Source organism: Palaemon carinicauda, unplaced genomic scaffold (assembly GCF_036898095.1).
Source record: "Palaemon carinicauda isolate YSFRI2023 unplaced genomic scaffold, ASM3689809v2 scaffold24, whole genome shotgun sequence".
Classification (NCBI taxonomy): Eukaryota; Metazoa; Arthropoda; class Malacostraca; order Decapoda; family Palaemonidae; genus Palaemon; species Palaemon carinicauda.
The window spans coordinates 81,549-102,599 of NW_027170031.1; the positions used below are offsets into that span (position 1 = coordinate 81,549).

The following is a 21,051-nucleotide window of genomic DNA, read 5'->3' on the forward strand; positions in this document are numbered from 1 at the left end:
TTTGCATCAATTATATTGATTATTCAGTACAGTATGTTGATTTTGTTATTACCAATATGTATATATATATGGGTTATGAAAAACTCCGCGAAGTGGTGAATCCGTGATGGTCGAACCGCGAAGTAGCGAGGGTTCACTGTATACAGTAGATTAATTCACAGTCACCATATGGAAGAGGAAGAGCTTGGGTTGTAAACGTGAGTAAAATGTTGACAATCTTCATTGGTGAAGGTCTGAAATCTCTGGCTGCTCTTTTTACTTGTTCCTAAGTATACAAACTTGGATCCTTTAACCATCTTGCAAGTCTTGGGTTTAAGGTCAAAGTGGGAACTCGTTAGGCTGTGAGGTGGGAGGGGCTTACCCTTCACCCTCCAGCTAACTACCGCCACCTCGTTAATAATAGCCGCATCTATCTTTGCTGATAGCATACTCCTATTGAAGGGCTCAGGTTTCTATAGTAAAGTAGAATATAAATTGCTTTACAAATTTGTAATTTATTTTTATAGAAACGTACAGTACAGTAGTGCACAAATCGCAGTTTTAAGTATTTTAAAATTTCCAATGCTAATTAAAATTTTATCTGGAACAGAATTACATCTTTAAAAATTTGTGATTTTTTAAAATTTAAATGTTTTACCGGAAATCGCAGTTTTAAGTATTCTAAAATTTCCAATGCTGATTAAAATTTTATCTGGAACAGAATTACATCTTTAAAAATTTGTGATATTTTAGAATTTAAATGTACAGTACTAGAAATTGCAGTTTTAAATGTATTAATTTCCAATGCTAATTGAAATTTAAAGGTACAGTACACTACTGGTACTTTATTCACAAACTGCAGTTTTAAGTACTTTTAATTTCCAGTTCAAATTAAAACTGAATCTGGAACATAGAATTATATCTTTAAGAATTTGTGATTTTTCAAATTTAAATGTACATTACATGTATTGGAAACTGCAGTTTTAAATTTTTCAATTAAAGTGCTATTTGAAATTGAGCCTGGAATAGAGAATTAATCTTCAAGATACTCGCTTAATTAAGCTAGGTTGAACTGCAATACTTATGTGATGCATGAAGTATTTGCTGGAAGATAGCATCATTGACATGCTTTTTTTTCATTTACCTTCTTTTGTTTAATTGTTTAATTATTATATATTCTTTTTACTTGCCTCTTTTTTCTTTTTACAGTGTGTCGTTCCTGAAAAATTATGTGCGACAGATACAATTGATTAATTTGTATCATATAGCACTGAATGGCCTTTGATACTCCAGTGCTTGGCTTGAGGCCAAAATTTTCTAATCCTACCCTATCTAAAGGCGACAATCTGTGCTTCCTACCACTTATATTTGAGGGCTCTGTTTCTTTGTTAGGGTCATGTATTGTTTGAAAAAAAAGGAAGAATTTTAATATTTTAGAAAAATATAAACAACCTGTTGATAAACCCTGGCCTCTGTAGAAGATGTAATATGAACATCAGATGAGCAGAGAAATAAGAGATTTTATTAAAATTCTAATTTCAGATATCAGTTCAAGGTTAATGTACAGTACAGGATGTTCCTTAATGTAAAACAAGTAGAATTGGTTTCATATGACACATATCATCACTTTGTTATTTAAAAGAAAAGTAGGTCCTATTTTTGCCCGGCAGTATTCAATGATTTTGATATTAGAATTGCCGTCTGTTTCCATTATCGTATTTGACAGGTTATTTCTGTAAACAATTCTAGGAAATAGTTACGGGCTGAGTCCTTCAGTTTTATTTTAAACAGGATTAAGATAAATCATGCGTTGTGGTTTTTTCTCCACAATATTCTTTATGTCGGCTCATGATGTTTGTTATGTCTTTTTGTTTTTTTCTTGTTTAGTTTATGGAGAAAACAGGAAGAGACAATACTGCCCCTTATTATTTGATGGAGAATTGAATAGTTTAAGATTTCATGACAGTTATAGATGATACAGTTTTTAAGAATTCATGATCGCGATAGATAATACGTTTAATCATAGTAGTTTCCGCGTAGGTACAGGTATTGCCCGGGCCCTGTAAATCAGAAAGGCTTCCTTTTATGGTTATTAGTGCAAGGATTATTAACATGGAGGCTTCCTTCTTTATTGTGTGTAGTTAACCCTGTGGAAATTTCCAACCCTTAACCCCCAAGGGGTTATTTTTTCCCCAGCACATTTTGCAGTATATTTTTTTAAAATTGCTCAAACAGCCTTAATTTTTGTCATAGAGAGGTCAGGTTGGTCTCATTCTCTTGGAAAATGCCTGAAGTTTCTCAAAAAATTATAAAAAATATAAAAAAAAATTTTTTTATAGCATTTTTTTTGCAAGGACGTACCGGTACGTCCATGGGGGTAAAGGGATGAGTTTTGTGAAACGTACCAGTACGTCCTTTGGGGGTAAAAGGGTTAAGAACCCTTCAGGTTTCCAAACAGATTTTCACGGTCACAGAAATTACTTTTGTAAAATCTATTACGTTTTGTATTTCTTTTTATTACTGATTCATTGTGGATAATATTACTTAAATTTAAATCAATTGTCGGTCACTAATAGTTTAGAGTACAAAAATAGATTATTGTATCATAATCTGAATGATAATGCTATATGTATTTAATCTCTTGGGATAAGTTAGTTTTTGGTATGGTTGCCAAAGTGCTGTTTGATAGTTCTTATTGGGCTTCTTACTTTTTATGTAGCGAGATCTCTGAGTTGGTTAGTTGTAATTGCGGTAATTGAGCGTTCAAGGTTTACAATGCTTAAATATTTTTAGTTCATCTGCAGTTAGATTTGTCCCCTAGTTCCAACTCCTCTTATTTCAGTGAATCATTTCATATTTCATTGACTAAATGCTTTTTTGTGCTTCTGCTCGATGCTTGAAATTTAGGTAGTTTTTTATGTTGCTTGCAGTAATTCGAGTTCTTGCACATTCTCAGCATTGCTCCTGCACAGATATTGTTTTTTTTATTAACTAAGATAAACGTATTTTAATTTTAGGTTGTGTAACATTATCTATCTTTCAAAAAGATGCTAAAAAAGATATGATGTTGCGAACATTAAGCATTTTTTGAGATACATCTATAGAGAACTTGGGTATACATTTCATTTTTACTTTATGCTTAATTTTGTAGAATTTTAAAGAATTAACTTTACTATTTATGGGTGGGAGTTTGCTTTAGCAAATTTCGACCATGGAAATACCGTAGCATAATTGCATGTATTAACAAAAAAGTTAGTTGAACATTTGTTGAAATTACAATGTCATTTTGATAGTTATTAAGTTTAAGAAGTCAAAGTCTCTCAAATTCTCTTGCGATTTCCAAACTCCTTCGCAACCATTGTAAAATTCTTTAGTTAGGAATGTGCAAGTTTTAATCTTGGATCATAGCTACTCATCGGGAGTGTTTGTTCCTATGCGAATACAAACTTAAGAGTCCTTTAGGGAGGCAGTATGTTTTCAGCGCAAAGCTTGACGGCCGTTGAATCATTTAACAAGCAGTTAAGCCAAGGGGGAAAGCGAGGGGTGGAGCCCTGCCTCCTTACCTATCAACGTTTCTTCACTTATGTTTTTGGCCACATCAAGTACAGTAATACCAGTGTACCCGTAAGAGAACTTTTCATTTTCTTTTTCAGAAAGTGCATTCTGGCTGTTGATCCTTAGAAGGTGAAGCGAGACACTCAATCATGAGAGGATGAACTTAACCGGCTATATATAAACATTCTCACTGCTCCTGCTAGGGGGAGGATTGTTTGCAATCGTCTCTGGTTGCCGACTATAGGTCATGGCCTCCTTTGTGGTGTCGGGCGTATGCTTTAAGGGGGAGAAAGAGAGCTTTTCTTCTTCCTTTCGTTCATTGGGTGCAATTTCTATCACTGCTCCCGTGCTTACTTTTCTTGCTCAATCCCCTGGGAGTATGTGTCAGGAGCAAGTCGCCCTCTGTCCTAAGTCGGCGATCTTTCCCGGTGGTATGTCGGGTTCCTCCTGTTTTTGTCACACCCCATTAGAGGTTGGAGGCTCTTCTCCATTTGTGCTACTGCTGATGATGAGTGTGAATGAAGGAAAGTATTGGTGTCCTTAGGTCTTTCATTGAAGGACGTAGTCAGTGTCCCCCCGATGATGTCTGCAGTGATTGCCCCTCCCCGGGGGCCTAGGTACCAGACTGGTGGGACCACCTGCAACTTCTCGGAAGGAACTGGGGCATGCAGCTCTTCGTGTTACCCTACCTGTTTCTTCCAGGCAGTGGGATGGCTGAAGAAGTTAAGAAGAGAGTTACGCTTTGCAGCATTCTCCCCCATCATACATCCGAGAGTAGGGGGAATTCCTTGTCGTGCCTTGGGCAATCCAGCAGAAGCATAAGGCCAAACCTTGGGTTGTGTGATTCCTTCAGGATGGTTGCTTACCAACATTTTCAGGCCTTTGCTCCCTCCCCATCTTGGGAATAGAGTTCTTATCCATTTTTTCAACATCAATGAGGACCCTGGCCTTTCAGACAAAGGGAGGAGGAATGTTGGAGTGGATCACGCTCAAAGAATTCCATCAGAGGAAGATTTCTTGCTTTCAGTAGATCTGAAGGATGTGTACTTTTATTACCCAAGTATCAGTCCCTTCTTAGTGACTCATCTCCCACTACTTCAAAATATTAAACTTGCAGTGAATGTTTTTATGATGAATAGGCTGACATGTCTATTTTTATAGTTTATATATGAAAGATCTATTTTAATGATGTTATTGTTTTTAAAATGTTTTGTTTTAATTGTTCATTACTTCTCGTATAGTATATTTTTTTCCTTATTTCCTTCCTCACTGGGCTATATTTCCATTTAAGCCCTTGGTGTTAGCTAGTACATCACATACATATACCAAGGCACTTTCCCCAATTTTGGGTGGTAGCCGACATCAAACAAATGAAACAAAAAAGGGGACCTCCTCTCTACGTTCCTCCCAGCCTGACAAGGGACTCAACTGAGTTTGGCTGGTACTGCTGGGGTGCCACAGCCCACCCTCCCCTGTTATCCACCACAGATGAAGCTTCATAACGCTGAATCCCCTACTGCTGCTACCTCCACGGTCATCCAAGGCACCGGAGGAAGCAGCAGGGCCTACCAGACTGCGTCACAATCGCTCGCCATTCATTCCTATTTCTAGCATGCTCTCTTGCCTCTCTCACATCTATCCTATCACCCAGATCTTTCTTCACTCCCGTGTCCGAAAAAGTCGCCGTAAACAAGTTTGCCGTAGGAAAACTCGCCTCAGGAGTTTTCGCCTCGGGAAATTTCGCCCAATAGGAAAAATCAACGCAAGATAATTTTGCCGTAAAACAAGTATTTGTGATAAAAACACTTTGGTTTCTGAAGTACCATTTTATCTCTTTCAAACAACCAAGTTCGGCTTTCAAAGTTTCGATAAGTAAACAACCAATAAGGAAATCAAGTAATTTTTTTTATCTTTAATTTTATCTTTCTAAAAGTTTTTTATACATTTGACTAGTTTTTTGTAGGCAGCCAACCCAAGACGATGGTGTATCAAATGTATACTAGTAGAGGAGGACTGAAATTAGTTGACGATCTTAACCCTTTTACCCCCAAAGGACGTACTGGTACGTTTCACAAAACTCATCCCTTTACCCCCATGGACGTACCGGTACGTCCTTGCAAAAAAATGCTATAAAAATTTGTTTTTTTTCATATTTTTGATAATTTATTAAGAAAATTCAGGCATTTTCCAAGAGAATGAGACCAATCTGACACCTCTATGACAAAAATTAAGGCTGTTAGAGCAATTTAAAAAAAAATATACTGCAAAATGTGCTGGGAAAAAATAACCCCCTGGGGGTTAAGGGTTGGAAATTTCCAAAGAGCCTGGGGGTAAAAGGGTTAACTATATTTACTGATTAGATCGAAAATACGGTGAGAAAACATATTGGAAATGTGATTATATCGAGTGTAAAGCAAAAGTGCAATTGAATGGAGAGTTACTTGAAGAGGTGGATCAGTTTAAGTACTTGGGGTCTGTTGTTGCAGCAAATGGTGGAGTGGAAGCAGATGTACGTCAGAGAGTTGGAAGATGATAGTGTATCCATAGGCAAAACAGTCGGCGAGCATTGCCATCCCTCTCATCCATCTAAGCGTAAAGTTTACGAAGCAAAAACAAAAATGAAATCAATAGCCACCAATTCACAAGCCTCTGCACGGTCCATAATTGCAGAGGTTGCATCTAGTTTAGATTCAAATGCATTGGCGTTGCTGCCCACTCGAGCACATTTGTCGCGCAGTATTAGAGGCTGGAGGCAAAAGGAAAATCAAGCTCCTCCGATCCCAACCGGAAGAAGTGGGTATATTATACGTACATACATATACCAAGGCACTTCCCCCAATTTTGGGGGTTAGCCGACATCAACAAAGAAACAAAAACAAAAAGGGGACCTCTACTCTACGTTCCTCCCAGCCTAACAAGGGACTCAATCGAGTTCAGCTGGTACTGCTAGGGTGTCACAGCCCACCCTCCCACATTATCCACCACAGATGAAGCTTCATAATGCTGAATTCCCTACTGCTGCTACCTTCGCGGTCATCTAAGGCACCGGAGGAAGCAGCAGGAAAGGGGTTAGTTTATGTACCAGAGCATTTTCATGGCCTTTATTCCAGAGGAGTACTCAAGCTTTTGACACACTTGCGCTTGGTCTTGTGATGGTTGCTCAATTAGTGGTGTAGCTAGCCCAGATCCCTTAGGAGACAGTAAGCATATCCTCTCTGGTAACATATAAATTTAACTCTGTAAAGGAGGAAGAATGACTGGCCCCTCCTCCATTCTTTCTGCCTCTATCTTAGGGACAAAGTGGTCAAAGTGTTACTCGCTTGATCTGGCTTGATGATGTGAACTACACTTCTGAGCTCCATCTTTAAACCCTATGGAAGTTCTCACCCATCCTCCATAGACAAGGATGAAGATGGTAGAATATATACCAGCACTTGGTCATCATAAGCCAGGTATATCATTCCTGACTGCAAACCCCTTTGGCAGGAAAGGGATCACGCCTTTGACCAAGTACTAATGTTCTTGAACATTTCCAGGGAAGAAAAAGAACGTACCACTTACGTACCACTTCCGACACTCCAGGCAGTGAGTCTCCCTACCTAAAAGACGATGTTTTGTATTTGAGTAGGAACAAATCACAAATTTTTAAAGTAATTTGTATTTTTCCTAGCAATACAAACCTGCTTTCTTTAGATTATACTTATCCCGTCAACCACTCCTCTCAGTTTTGAGCCAAAAGGTCATAATTGAAGAGACTATGACAGGTAAGGGGGTGGGCTCTCGCCTTTGCTCCCAAAGTTTGCTTAACTGCTTGTTCAGCGATTCAGCGGCCGTCCAGCTTTAAGCTGAAAACACACTCCCTACCTAAAGGACTCAGGTTTGTATAGCTAGGAAAAATACAAATTACTTTTAGAAATTTAGGATTTTAGTTATGTTGTGATAGCTGAAGTACATAATTTTAACTGTGACCATTTTTTCCAAACAGCTTTCCAAAAGATTTAACTATTTGCCTTCTGGCACCTCTTGGGTTGCATGGGGCAGGGAGTGCAGTGTGGCCACCCACCTGAAGAGGAGGGAAAAGGAAAGAAGAGGATGAGTTGATGGAGAGGTGTGGGATCCCAGACACTTCTTTTTCATAACCCCCTTCTCTCTCTCTCCCTCCCTACCCCCTTTTCTTATTGACTTGTGTGTATGATTCTTTCCCTCAGTGTCTCTCCTCTCTCTCTCTCTTTCTCTCACCCAGGTCTCTTTCCAACCTGTTTTCTCCAGATGTTCAGTTCTTTAATTTTGGTCTGAAATACGTCTTTAATTGCCTTGTTAGTTAAATTGACTTGATGGAATATTTATTGTATGTAGAGTGATTCTTAAATGTTCTTGTCAGTAAGTTTGTTCTTTAGTAAAAGGACCTATAATGTTCTTTATAAAAATGTGTTTACTGAAATTAGTATTGCATTTGTTAAAATCATTTGCTTATTACTTTCATTGTGTGCTGCTATTTTGATCCAATTATTTTAGTACTGAATTTTTCTAATGAATGTATATCTAATTTTTATCCTGTGTGCTATTTCTGTTCTTTAAGAAAATTTAGAAATGATTATGTACATGATTTGATGTGTATTGCAAGAGAAAATATGACTTTACATGTAATGATTTTAAATACTTCTTGTTCTCATTAAGGAACACAGAAATGTACTGTCTCATATAAATGGATAGCAAGATTGTAATTACATCTTACAATCTAACCAATGTGATCTGGTTGATAATATTTTTAAGTCTTAGTGTTTAAAGTAAAAAAGGATAATGGCATTTCATTGTAATTAAATAGTATTGAAAGTTTTTTCATTTTCTTTGGTTGATATAAATGTCACTTATTTTCAGTTGAACTGAGATGTAAAATGAATTGTAAATTATCATTTAAAAGAGTCACATGATATGTAAAACTCACTTATGTATAATGATTTTAAAAGAGTGTATCGTATTCTTTAGCTATAATAATTGAATTGAATTTCTGTTAAATTGTCATTAGGAATACTCGTCAACTGTTTTCACCATATGTACAGACAGACTCGCCGATATTGCGGGTGCGTTGAGATCTCTTGGTCCACAGGGCGTCGGACACTGCGGGCCATAGTTAGTATTGCCGTTTAGACCTTTAGCGGCCCTGTAGGAAATTCTGAATAGGGGTGTCATGTCGTCGTCTCGTTCTTGTCTTAGCTATGTCGCTGAACTGGTGGGTTTTCAGATGTCTGGGAATCTAGGAAACATTGTCGGTTGAATAGTATGTACCTTTGGAGGAATCATAAGGATCACTGTATTTGTTCTATGTACCCCAGAAAAGGCTTGTGTCCTTTGTTTCCTGTTTTTGTTCCAGGAACATTTAAGAACTGGTGGGTTTTCAGATGTCTGGGAATCTAGGAAACATTGTCGGTTGAATAGTATGTACCTTTGGAGGAATCATAAGGATCACTGTATTTGTTCTATGTATCCCAGAAAAGGCTTGTGTCCTTTGTTTCCTGTTTTTGTTCCAGGAACATTTAAGAACTGGTAGGTTTTCAGATGTCTGGGAATCTAGGAAACATTGTCGGTTGAATATTATGGACCTTTGGAGGAATCATAGGGATCACTGTATTTGTTCTATGTATCCCAGAAAAGGTTGTGTCCTTTGTTTCCTGTTTTTGTTCCAGGAACATTTAAAGCTCTGGATGTTTGGCCTTTAATCTCATCTGGTTGCTGTGCTGACATTCTTATTCCCGGTTTATTTGTTGTATTTGAAGAACTCTTGGTACTGTTACCATATTTTTGGGAGATAGAAGCTGGCTCAAAGTCCTGTATCTTTCCACCCCTTATGTCTTGAGACAAAGAAAGACAAAAGATTATAGTTAAATTACTGATGCTACTGATGGAAATCATAAATAAACATACATATCTTGTATGCAGAACACATTTGGCTCAAGTTTTGAGACAAATTTAGTGTATTGTGAAAGTTCCTTTACTTTACTTTTCCCATGTTTTAAACAAATATGGAGAGAGATAATGGACAGAGTAAAAAGTTCCTGGCCTCAGGCCTGTTGCCTAAATCTTATCATACCAGTACAATCCATTTCATTACATGGGAACGTCTATAACTTTTATTAAGGTCTTTCCCATTCTTCCATTGTTTTTATCGATGTGAGATTGTTATTACATTGTTCCATTGTAGTAGAACAGAACACTTAGTTGGTTCATAGGATTCTATAGGCTTGGTCCTTTGAAATAAGTGAGTGCTGGAACAATGCAGAGTTGAAGTTATACAAATGCAACCAGATAGAATTAAGAGAGCAGACGGCCGTTCAAAACCGAGGGTTCAAATTGACGCCTCAAAGAGCCTAATGTACCCAGGGCTGTGGGAAAAGAAAGAGCAAACATTATGTGCGACCCATTTAAGGGTCATCTCTCCTTTCTGGAAGATCAAATTGTGACTGGTTTCAATTTGTCATCTGCTTATCAGATTCAAGTCATGATCTAATGGACTTGAAAAAACATTGTTTTTAAAATCATCTAAGAAAGGGATAAACAAAAGTTGATGAAGATGACAACTGCAATAGTTATAACAGAGACTTCTTGAAGAAGTCTTTATTAAATTGAATCTTGAAAATTTGATGGTTCAGGATAGAAAAAGCAGAATTAGAGAAAATAAGTGACAGTCTCTAGTTTTATTTCCCACATTCCATAAGCTCACATATACTGTACATTAAAGCTTTTGAACGACACCTTGTAGTAACGGGGATTTTGAGGAGGGAGAAGTCTAATTGAAAAGGGACCTCTGGTAGTGGTATCACTCGCCCCAGTTTTAATACCGACACCCTTTAGGGGTGAGCGAGCTGGATATATTCCTAGCATTCCATGCAACTTTTTTCTCTGGTATATTTAGCAGTATTTATACCTTTGAAATGGTGCTTTAAGGAGCATTTCATGGAGCGACACAGGTTCCTCGCCCAGAAATAGATTTTTCCTTCGTCAAAATCCCTTTTTTGTACTGTTTCATGTTCAGACTGTTGTCTCAAAGAATATGTTCGGTGGTAAGCGTGCTTTTTTTATATGCTTACGCAGCAGTTCATTTTGAACCAAAGATGAACATGTGTTTGTTTCTTCTCACATAGACTTGGAGCTTTCTTGTTTACAGTTCACGTCCAGTCTGTCTTCTCAAAACATATGCTCGGTAGTAGTGTGCTTTTTTTATATGCATACAAAGTAGTTAATTTTGTACCAAAGAAGATAATTATCTCCTTTTCCATATGGACGGATAGTCCTCTGCAGAGTAGAATGTCCTAATTTTGAAAAAAGAAAGGAATATTCTCATACCCAGTTGATAAAAACGGGTAAAACTTCAAAAGCTATATGGTGCTTCACTTTAAAGTACAGTTATAGCATTACTGCTTCTCTGATTCTTAGGAGGGTTCAATTTTTGAAATTGTCACAAGTTAAGGGACAATATCCTTAACTTTTTTGTTCAGGGTGCCAATAGACACTTTGAAATCTTCCTGGATAATCTTTCTCATGTTCCTGTGACTTTTATTATTTCAAGACCCAGATACACGATGTGGAATTCTCTTCATTGTTTTTCCTGACATGTTATTACTACCAAGCTACAATCCTAGTTGGAAAAGCAGGATGCTACAAGCCTAAAGGCTCCAGCATGGTTCAGTAATAATGTTAAGACTTAAGGTAACTTGTCCAACAGAGTCCATCAGAAAACCATTTGTAAAAAGTTCAAACTTCAGAAGTTCCACTGATTCAACTGCTTGATTTGGAAGGTCATTCTACAATCTGGTCACAGGTGGAATAAAATTTCTAGAACACTGTGTAGTGTTGAGCCTTTTGATGGAGAAGGCAAAGTTGTTAGAATTAACGGCTAGATGGTATGTCGCTGTCACCTCAGTTTCTCGGACCCGGGCTCGATTCCCAGGCCAACCAGAGGCTATTATCTTTTAGTCGATTCTCCCTTGGGTCTCTGATCCTGAGGTATAGAGAGAATCCAGATATTAGGAGGAGGATAATATATGGCTTATTTGAATATTAAAAACATGTCTAAATGTGCAAAATTTATCACCTATTTCTACATACAAGATGGTACAGACTGGGAAGATCTGAATGCAATGGTTGATCTGAATAAAGAATCTTATGTAATATGCATAAAGAAGTAATTCAACAAAGTTCCCAGGGAATATCCAGATCAAGAATAATGAATTTAATATACCAAGTTATTGTCCAACAAATTGATATGAAAGTCAGCACCGTAAGACCAGACAGGACAACAGTACTGTATCATGGTAGAATGAAAGAAATAAAACATTCCCTGTCGATAGACTAATCACTGGAAATCATAAAAGATATTCTCAAGAAGCCAATTTTTTCTGTGCAATTTAAGAAACACTAAATGTTTCTCAAAAGTGAATTTGCAATCAAGAATCACACCTGAACTTAATTGAGTTATATATGGCACCTATATCCCTCCTCGCCACATCGATATCACTGTGATTACCAGCTATGCTGCAGCCCTAGTTGGAAAAATAGGATGATACAATCCCAAGGGCTCCAACGGGGAAAATAATCCATATAACGTTAACAGACCTTGCCAATGTAGAGGTCTGGATGTTAAGGAGCCACTGTCCTCAACCTACTTGTCATTATACTTTAAGTTTTATTAGGGTTCAACTTTATGCTCCATAGTTTGTACCGTGCACTAATTTCAAGATTTCTATTAAGAAATTTGGCAACCATTGGTCTACATTTAAGAAATGAAATTGATTTAGTCTAGGCTTCCTTCCTTCAAGAGGTAGGAAAGACCTTTTTGTCTTTAATGGTTAAGTTCCCTTAACCTTTCACTCTTTGTAATGGTTCTTGTTTTCTTTTGTGTTTGAGCTATAAAAGGTTATAACTTGGACCCTTTTCTCTGTTTGGGAATTTCCCTAAAGAACTTCTCATCTATGTCCATGGTGACTTTATTTACCATTTCCAATCAGGAGGGCTGCAAGTATAAACCAATGTCATGTTCATTCTTTAAAGGAAGGTTAAAACTGCATGAATAGTATATCGGTGGTGGTTTTCTGCCTCCATTGATGCTAATTTGAAATGGAATCAGTCTTTTCAGTCTTATTTATTGACTATTTTTTTCTGCCTTCTGTTGTTTAATTGAAGCTGATTAAAAAGGGTTTCTGATTAAATAATGTTTTAGTAGTTTTACCACCTGACTACCAAGACAACTTCCTACTTTCTTTTGACTAGTGGATCATTTGTTCTTTATTGAGAGATGAAAATTGTAGCAAGAAAAGTCTGGTTATCAGATAGCCAGATGTAGAAAGAGCAAAAGGAAATGAAATCCTGTTTGAATTGTATTATTGAGGGCATTATCTTTGAATGCTGTTTGTCTCAGTGTTCTGTGAAGGAATTGCCTTTCTCTCGTTACTTTTCTTAAATAATTCTAGTGGCAGATAGCCTTTTTTGATGAATTCTGACAATAAGTTAATTGTCATATTCATTTTTTCCCTTGTTTCTTTGGAAATAAGTTTTAAGTCTGGTTTCCCATTTTGAATTGGTCATACACACGGATACTTGGAAAGGAAATATTGAAGGTAGAAATGTATTTGTAGATATTTTTATATCAAAGTTAATCTAATGAATTAACCTCTATTTTCATTCCATAAATGAAACTACATTGATAGTGGCAATGAGAAACCAGATATTGTTGGTTGACATCTGTCATAGTTCTGTACTCAAATCTCCAGTCTTGATGAAGTGATCCACATCCTATAGAAATTTTTTTATGGTCATTTGATCCTTTGTTTTGCATCTGCAACATTAAGGATGCCAAATGCTCCGTAGTTGAACTGTTTTATTATAAAAGTGCATAGAGAGAAGCCGATAGGCAGGACTTTTATTCTTTTACGTTGGTGGAGTCCCATTAGTTAGTGGAAAGTTGAAGGTCATTTCAAGCTTTAAGGTAACTTGAGTCGTATAGAATCAATTTTTCCGTTTGTAGTACTTATCCATGTACACCACATTTGCCAGGTATAGTGATGAGAGGTTGGGTCTTTTTCGTAGTTTGGTTTACTGTTGGCAATGTAAATGTTTGTAATTTGCAGTGATGTTTGAGTATTGAATTGCTTCTCTTTGTATTTCCTCTTATTGCATCTTCCAAATAGAGGTTTAGGAGGGAACTACAGCACTGGAAAAGTAGCATTTCTTGATTTCCTAGTAGAGGCATTGCCCTCGTGCATCCTTAGCCTCATATCCTTGTGGGATTGACTCATAAAACCTCATTGGTATTTCATATATGCAGTCTGTAATCCAAAATCATTTTTGGAAATGAAATTTTAAGTATTCTTGGCACTCAAGTACATAGACTACTTGTGACCTTACTTTGATAGTTTCTTGTACTGACTTCTCAAGTCTTCTAAGGTCTCTCTTAAAAGCCTCTGAGTTTTGACTTCTAAGAAGAGGTTGCTCCAGGTTATGCCTTATGTACTTGAAGAAATCCTCTAAGGTTGTCATACCATCATGATCTTTACTTACATAGAAGGCCTATAGGTTTTAGATCTGGGAAATGTTGCATAATCCTTTGAACTAGGCGTGTGTGTGCCAGTCAATCTCATGATTGCTTTCGCAGTTAAAGAATTCTTTCCTTGGTTTGGGAATTTCCCTAAAGATCTGATCCATGTTCACGATGACTTACATTAACTTATTTTGGAGGATGGCATCTTTTACATGTTACACTGCATATATGCAGTATGTTTTTGCCACCTTTATTCCAGCTGGGTTCTCTTTTCTTTATGATACAGTTTCAGATTTTTTTGCATTGAGATGCCGAAAAGATTTTTCAATGTAGGATATTGTACTCTCTTGCATGTGATTTCATCAACTTTCCTTCAATGCAATAATGTAAAGATTATATCTAATCTAACAGCAAGTTCCCATCTCGGACAAGTTTGATGAATAGCCCTTTCTTTGCAGAACATATGCATTAAGTGATCTTTACTGCTTTTAATATATTCTTTGTATCGACATTTTCTGGAATTTGGTAACTCGATGACCATGTTTCGTAGTCAGGTTTTTTGTATAGTTCACTTTTTTATTTTGGACTTAACTACCATAAAATACAGATTGTTTGGCTAAACTTCAGTAGATGTAACTGAAGGGCATTAATATACAGTTTGGTACTTTCAAATGAATCTACTTATGTAGTGAATTATTGGAAGCAGATCTTCAATTTTGTGATCAAAGATTTGAGAAGTTACAGTAGGTGTCTGGACCCTTATGTAATTACTGTGCTTTCTTGTATCTTGCAGTGCTGTACTTAATTTTTCTTCCTTGTAACATAGATAAAGTTACAAAATTATTGCATTTACATGCTGAACCAAAACCAATTTAATTGATTTGTCATGATTTCATTTACTTCATAGTACTCGGAAGTGTTTCTTAAGTTGGTTTTGAAACGTCATTTGGTTATTTGTTGAACAGAGTTGACTCATATACCCTGGGCATCAGCATTCCATATTAAAAAACTGAAAGGGAGTTGAAATGCCGATTAACAATGGCAAGCCTACACAAGTGTTTCATACTGTATTTAGCTCTTGATGTTTTCCTTGCATAGCTCTGATAAGCACCTGGCGATACCATGGTTCTTCTATTCAGGATTTGTTACAAGTCGAGCGTAAGAGGTTCGCATAGGATTCGGTCAAATATTGACTATGGTTCTCTTTGGAAAATTCTCATGGCTCAAGAGATGGATGCGTGTGACCCATGAAATATTCTGTGTCTCTGTCTGTACATTTTGGTGTTTACGGATTTCGGGCAATTTTTAATGGAAATTGAATAGAAATATATCCGCAATTACTGCTAATGCGAGAAATACTTTAAGGTCTTTTGATACCATTTTATTGAAGTGACTTTTACTTGCAATTGACCGAGGATGATATTTTAGATAAAAATTTTGTATCTTATCTCTTCTGAATATAATGTGGCCTTTTTAGCAACCAAAGAAATTTTAAGACTAGTAGAAAATTTAAAATAAATTTTTAAAATGTAATTTAAAGTTTTTTTTGAGTTTATTAATTTAAGACAAGCAGCAAATTTAGAATAAATTTTTAAAATGTAATTTGAAGTTTAGTTTGAGTTTATTATAAGATTGTTCAACCAGTGATATTGAAGGTTAGAATGTAAGCAGTAAAATAAGCAGTTTATAATTATGCTATGTGAATCTGTGTATGAAAATAAATTGCTAAAAAAAAAAAGAAAAAAAAAAGAGAAAATGAAAACATTCAAGGACCTAGTAACACCTTTTTTTAAAGAATGTAAACTGCTTTAATCATTTGTTACTAGGTGGGACCTGGGGTGGGCCTTGGTAGGGTTTTCATTTTCTCTTTTTATAATAAAAAAACAATCTTGCTAAGTCTTAGAGACAGTGCTTTCCTGTTCCTTTGGGAAACATGAAGGATTTAAATAATTCCTTATCCATGTAAAGTCTGTGTTATTTTCTCATGCAAATATATACCAAATCATATACTTGTGTTTTCTGTTGACCACCATTTCTAGATTTGCATTTGAATAATCTACAGAAATAATATCACAGGTTAAATCCTGGTATTTATTCATTAGAAAACTTCTGTACCAAAAATAATTGGATCAAAGTAACCTCACTCTGAGAAAGTTTATGATTCTTGAATGCAATACTTATTTCACCCAAATTTTTTATGAGGAACATGACTAAGCCCTTTTTGATGGACACTTGAAACTTACTGGCTTGAGCTATTTAAGGGTCACTCTAAAACATCATATTCCAACAAGCCAATTCTACTACCTAACATGGTAATATTAAAGGCCTTGTATTCTAGACCAAAATTAAAGGACTGAACATCTGGAGAAAACAGGTTGGAACAGAGACCTGGGTGAGAGAAAGAGAGAGAGAGAGGAGAGACACTGAGGGAAAGAATCATACACACAAGTCAATAAGAAAAGGGGGTAGGGAGGGAGGGAGAGAGAAGGGGGTTATGAAAAAGAAGTGTCTGGGATCCCATACCTCTCCATCAACTCTTCCATTTCTTTCCTTATCCCTCCTCTTCAGGTGGGTGGCCACACTGCACTCCCTGCCCCATGCAACCCAAGAGGTGCTTGTAGGCATTTTAACTTATGTAAGGTATTTAAGATGCTAATAAAATTACCATGTTTATTTCTTTTTGAGATGTTAATAAAATTACCATGTTTATTTCTTTTTGAGATGTTAATAAAATTACCATGTTTATTTCTTTGATTTTTATTATATCCTCTTATACATTTTACTTTATTTTACATGCAATTCAGTATTCATTAAGGACTATCCCTTGAAAAAATGCCTTTAGTGCAAACTGTTTGTTGCAAAGCTAGCTTGTTCAATATTGCCTATACTATTTTAAGCAAATTAGTTTGACCTGTTGTTTATACTCATTTTAGCAACAAGCAGCTTGCACTAAAGGCAGTACCTTTAACCAAAGATCAATTTATATCAAGTTTATTTTTGATCTTCATTAATTCATACCTTAATCAACTGGCAGTCTCAATTCGAAACTGGACTTTTGTGATTTAATATTTTCAACTTTACACACAATGGCTGAAAGTACACAAGATTATATCTGGTCAGTTTGTCAGGCTAAAGCATAAAAGTTATCAGCAATACAACATTAGGGAGGAAGTCACGGGTGGTACAAAACCTGGCTAGGGTGTAAGGAGAGATTTATCAGAATAAGTCTCTTCCAATGGTGTATCAGAATAAGTCTTCCAATGGTGTTCATTTAGTAGGAAATTTAGTAGTGTTAAAACTATGGAGTATAAATTGGCTGTTGCAATTCCAGTGGTTAAAACCCATGCTGGAAGAAAGGTGGTAAAAAGTGCAATAGAGCAAAGGTCCAGAGATTGGAAACCCAAATGGTACAACAAATGCACTAGAGTAAAGGTCCACAGGTTGGAAAACCTTAGTTAGAAAGGTGGCAAAAAGTGCACTAGAAAGCCGAAGGTCGAGATTGGAACCCTAGCTGGAAGTACAGTAGCAATATGCACAGATGAACAACATATCTGGAGGTTAGAAACCCAGCTGGAAGGTAGTGAAAACAGTGCAGTTGCACTATAACACAGATTGGAAGCCCAGCTGTAAGAAAGGTGGCAAACCCAGTACAATTGGACTAGTGAACAAAGGTCCAAAGGTTGAAAACCAAGCAGGAAGAACAATTATAAAAAGTGCAGTTGCAAGGTGGCAAACAGCACAGTAGCAAAAGGCTACCAAGTCCAGGAACCTTTGATAAAACTTCTTCAGAATTAGAAAAAGCAACCATTATTAGCAGTATTCAAAGAGGCAGTTTCCTACAGGCCTTGGGAACATAGTAAAGCAGCCATGTGCAGAAAAATAAAACCAAGGTAAAGATATAACCATACCTTAAAAGATATTTAACAAATAATTCCCTTATTTTGAATGAGTGACCAATTCATCAACCAGAAGAATTTATCTGGCGGTTGATAAGAACCATGCCAAGAAAAATTTAAAGAAATTGCAATGAAAAATGCAAAGCAGGTCCAAATGGTTGCAATAAAGAACATTACTTCTTGCTTATCAAATGTAATGCAGAGGACACAACACAGACCAATTATTTTCCAAGATTTCTTTGAAATGCGCAAGAATTCAAGGAAAAACCAGGAAAGCCACCAAGGTTATTAGTGTCATAACATTCAAAACTGTTGAAACTACAAATGACAACAGAAAACCAATAGTTACAAGTGAAATGACAGAGGTGTGGTTGCTGAGGGAAGTATAATCTATATAACTGGTTTGTATAGGTAGGAAAAACTCAAAATAACTTAAAAACAGTGATTTGTTTTTACGCTAATACAAAACCACCATCCTTTAGGAAGTTTACTCACTGCTTGGTGGGTCAGCAGTCCCACTAGAACCAGAATGGTAGGTTCTTTTTCTTTGAAATGTCAATCTACCTTGTCCTGTATGGTAGCAAAGAAGAAGACTTCAGCAACCTCCTATATGTCTACCATTGGAATGAATTGGGTGGTAGGACCAGGCCTGTCCAAGATGATTGGTTTATGGTCAAAGGATAGATCCTTTCCCCATGAAGGGGAACTCTGTCCAGAATGATATACCTGGCACATGAAGACGTAAGAGTATATATTCCACAAACCTCACCCTCATCTAGGGAGGACAAAAGTTCAAGATCTAAAAAATGGAACTCGGAAGTTAGCTCATTACCACGAAGTCAGATCTAGAACGTAACACTGTCTTTAAGATAGGACCACAAAGAATGGAGAAGTGCCAGTCATTCAGCCTTCATTCCCAACTTACACCTATACGTTACTACAGACGAGATGCTTACTGTCCCGTAAGGGACCTGGGCTGGCTACACCACTAATTCAGCAGCCACCACAAGACCAAGCATAAATGCGTCAAGGGGCTTGTGGGTACTCCTTCAGAATTAAGACCGTGAACATGGTCTACCGCATACACACCCTATCCCTTATTACCCAGCGAAATTCCTAAAAGCTAAGGTTGGGGCTAACCTCATAACCTCGAGAGTTCCAGTCCTACCTAGAATCTCTCAGCAGTCTAGGTTTAGGTTATGCTTTACTAATAGACTCAAGTCTGAAAGAGATAGGATTCGAGACACCTTTCTCTATTCTGCCCGTGCTAAAGAAGTTACCGACACACATGGCTTCTTCAGACACCACTGCAAAACCCTAAAGAGAGCCACAAAAGCCTCTTCTCTCCGCACCAGTTGCAGCTCTACACAGAGATGGGATAGAGGACTCAAACTTGGAATTATGTCCCATCAGCGGAAGTGTTTTTCCATGTGCTTTAGTACTAGACTAAGGAATTCCTACACCTCTTAGAATAGGAGACTAAGGCAGAGATATCCAGTCACTCTCCTAACCTTTTCACCGATCATAAGGCAACAAAGACGGTCTTGCGAGTCAGACTCTTAACCGAGGTCTTCTCTAAAAAGGCTCGGACAAGGTATTGAAAAACAGCTAGACTGAGGAGAGTTCTATCTCCTACCATCAGAAATACCAAGCTCAAGTCTGAGGGTAGCCTTGACTTATGCAACCGAGAGGAGCTTCTCGCAGCCAGGAAGAACTGAAACTCTGCGATCTGATACAAATGATCCAACACTAGAAGAATCTTTTGTGATATCCATCATAGAAAATGCCCCACTTCTCTGGGAGTGAAGGCCACAAGTTTGTTTGGGATCTCTGCAAGGCAGAGCAGGAAACCATTCCAACGAGACCATCTGGGAGCCACTCGAATCAATGTGTACTGGTCTAATACCCCACAACAGATTAGCAAAAGGAACAGGATTGAATGGAGACTGGGTGCAACCATCCAAGTGATCCCATGGATGTTGGAAGGCAACCATGAATACAGATCATGGGGTTGGATAAGGGGGAAACCCAGGGCACTTATTGTGTAGCCGTAAGGTGAACCAGTGTCGATTTCCGTAGAGCCCTACAACCAGAAGCCTATCTGATACATCTAGATGTAGGGACCACTATGACCATTGGCAACTAAATTGATTCTGCCAGCCCATTCTCCTTGCCAGGAATGTTCCCAACTGACAACTCCCTGGCATGTAATGCTGTCCTGAAATGCATTTGATTTCTACTTGTAGAGCTACACATATGGTGGTGGTGTGTCAGCAACTAACTGAATGTCTCCTTAACATTATTGGAAGGTTTGTAGCGCTACAACGGCTGCTAATCCCAGGACAGAGTCGATGCTTCATCTGACCACAAAAATGACAACCCTGTTGTTAAGGTGTGCGGCAACCCGTGACATATCCGCGTACCATTGTATGTCAAGATGCGAAGTCGAATGGGACTCTCATACAAGGGTTCCTCTTTAGCCAAGAGGCACGATCTACCCATGTCCTATTCCCATCAGCTCGAAGGATGGCAATCCTCGGTGACGAAGCAGATTCTTCAAAAAGTACCTAAGGCGATCTCGTGCAAAGCCACTTGCTTTTGAGGTATCGTACCAGCTTCTCAAGTGCAGAACAAGTCGAGATTATTTTGTGTAACAAATACAACTGTTACCAGCATCGCCAAGTGTTTTAACCTCAGCTTGGGTAAGAAATTCAACTTTGCCTTGATTATCACAATTTGAATATGACGAAAGCGGAAAGTTAACCTTAATCATGTCACTACTGACACATAAAGACGACCAAGATCACCCACTTGAGGAATACATTCACATTTGAACGTACTGTATTCCTTGAAGGGGTCCCTAAATTACTACCCAGAAGATCATCTGAATGAAATACTGAGGAGCAGTACCCAGATTGAAGACCAGACACACGAAAATAGTATATGAAACCATTACAGAAGGGAAGCACTAATAATGATCTAATGCACAGGTAATAAAGGGATGGATCTTTCAGATTCACTGAAAGCATAAAGTCGTCACCCTATGGGATTCTTTTGCAGATCCACTCTAAACTCCCTCTTATCTATGCC

The 21,051-nt window shown here is 37.4% G+C and overlaps 1 protein-coding gene and 1 long non-coding RNA gene across 3 annotated transcripts in view; both read left to right on the plus strand.

The window, feature by feature from the left end:
* Positions 1-15,814, plus strand: part of LOC137636147 (uncharacterized) — a 29,032-nt gene extending 13,218 nt beyond the window's left edge. The window contains exon 4 of the long non-coding RNA XR_011042959.1: positions 1,189-15,814. This is a non-coding gene — a long non-coding RNA (uncharacterized lncRNA). The remainder of the gene's footprint in view (positions 1-1,188) is intronic.
* Positions 1-21,051, plus strand: part of LOC137636142 (WD repeat-containing protein 55 homolog) — a 161,460-nt gene that overhangs the window by 64,667 nt on the left and 75,742 nt on the right. The window lies entirely within an intron of this gene.